This window comes from Ictidomys tridecemlineatus, chromosome 2, assembly GCF_052094955.1.
Source record: "Ictidomys tridecemlineatus isolate mIctTri1 chromosome 2, mIctTri1.hap1, whole genome shotgun sequence".
Classification (NCBI taxonomy): domain Eukaryota; kingdom Metazoa; phylum Chordata; class Mammalia; order Rodentia; family Sciuridae; genus Ictidomys; species Ictidomys tridecemlineatus.
Window position 1 is genome coordinate 34,511,884 of NC_135478.1, and position 2,369 is coordinate 34,514,252.

Below are 2,369 nucleotides of genomic sequence, written 5' to 3' on the forward strand. Positions count from 1 at the left end.
ATTAATTCCATTATATCTCTTCTGTGTGATGCTAAATGACAACTTTCTGGGGCAAATAAAGCATCACACTTGGGGTTTTGATGTTTTTTTGGCTTTAACTCTGACATTAGGAAGTTGGGGTGGGAGGAGTAAGTATAATAGTTATTAAAACAAAACATGGGTAAAGAGATGGAAAATATCATAACATATAGGCCCAACAATTAAGGCACAAAATTGTTGCTGTCTTCATTATTAGTTTCTAGAACTTTTCTCTTTTCCCCTCCTTTGTATTAGAGATGACTTTCCAAATATCTGTTTATATGAAAATGGGCTTATATAGTAAGTAATAGGAGTTGTGGCCTTTTTTTTCTTTTTATTCTTGACCATTCTATGATTTGCATTTATTAGCAAATTATTTGATTTTTTTTAACTGATGAAAACTTAAAATAAAAAAAACAACCTAGTCAAGTGATAGAACCAAGCAAAAAAGAACAAATCAACCTGATAAAAATGTATGCAGTCTATGTGGAGACCTTAAGGGGATAGAGAAAATCTAGACATCTCTTCTTTGGGAGGAGTAAGGCAAATGGTCACCTCACGCAAGGCCCAAACCCCAGCTCTAAAGTACACAAGGCTCAGCTCTCAGAGGAAAGAGGAGCTAGAGGAGCTGGAGGGACTGAAATGGGAGAGACCAATAATTTCCCAAGTGTGACTTTTTCCCAAATAACCTTTCAAGAGGACACCCTAACAAAGGGGCAATATACCAAATTTTTAAAACAACCACAGGCATTTTTGACATTTCCAAAACCAAGCACAAAATGGAACTAGTCACATGTCTCTCTTTTTCTCCTCGTTGTTAAACTAGAATATTTTATTTTGAGCCCTAATGGTAAACAATGGATGCTCTCATTCAGTGCTGTTGAAAGAAGCCTGGCTGTATTCATTCTTTCAGAAGCCAACAACGTGGGTAAAATATGAAATATTTGGTATCCAGTTACAGAAAGGAAGGTTCTCAAAACAAGTTGTGAAGGGGCAAATGTAGTTACTCACTGGTCATATTTCTCAAATTATTCCTTTTACGTCCAAATAATGGGAAGAATAAAAAAAAAGAAATATTTAACTGTAAGAGGATATAAAATTCAAATCCCTTTTGTTTTATGAATAGAAAAACTAGAAACCCAGGTAAATTATACACTGAAGGAATTAATAAAGCCTATAAAATTGAGGCTGAGGAGTTAAAAAAAAACAACTGTGAAATTTCATTTTCAGTTTGTTATTGGAGAAAATTGAACAAACAAGAAACATAATATGAAAGTGAAAGTAGGAGAAGGCTTAATTAAAAAGCAGGAATTGTGCAGTATGATAAATTCTTGAGAGAAATTCATAACCATGGTAATGTCCAAACACTTGAAGCTTTTCCTCTTCTGTATATCAGATGTCCATGGTCAAGGGAAGCCGTTCTAACATGCTTGTCAGAGACCCTCTGGGAAAGATCAGCTCAGCTATTATGGAGATTAGTTCACCACTAGTAAGATAAGAAAGTAATGAATTGATGGATGAGTTATTCAGGAAAACAGACTTTAAAATGACAGCCCATGATGATGGTTGTCCGACTTCATATTAGACTCGCTGGGAATTTATCTACTTACAACTTTATTAGCAATCATTCTTTATTCATCATATTATATTTACTAGGTATTTCTCATAAAGACTATTCTTATTTCACAGCACAAAATGGAAATGGAATCAATGCTAACATAGCCTTTGTTAGGCTTTCAAGGGCTTGGTTCATGGTTTCAGCAGAAGTCCCAATCTTCATGAGAAGACTTTTAAATATATATATTTATTTAATATTTATTTAATTGTAGATGGACATGATACTTTCATTTTTTTGTTTTTATGTGGTGCCAGGGATCGAACATTGCTTGCATGCTAGGCAAGCGCTCTGCTACTGAGCCACAATCCTGGCCCCTGAGAAGACATTTCTAAGGGCTGTATTGTGAAGGAGTCTTTGGTTGTTCATAAGGAGGAAACAATAAGAATCCTGACCTATGTTATTCTTCTGGTAAATGAATATAGTTGAGTAAGCAAGTTTTGGAGAAGAATGTGATAATTAGTGAGAATATTAGAGACAATAAAATAGAAAACCCCAAATGTAATTATGACATACCACTACTTAAAAATTTTTCAATGGTTTGCTTTTGCCACAGGTGGAGAGCAAAAATAAGAATCCTTAAAATGAATGAGTTGGTCTTGCTTGCTTTGGCCTGCATCTTCCTCTCTTTAGCTGTAGTTGTCTTCTCTTACTTTCTTGACTATGCCCTTCTCCATCCTGCCTCTGAATGTTATTTGATAGTCTGGAAATGTGAGCTCATATTCCTTCCTAGAGC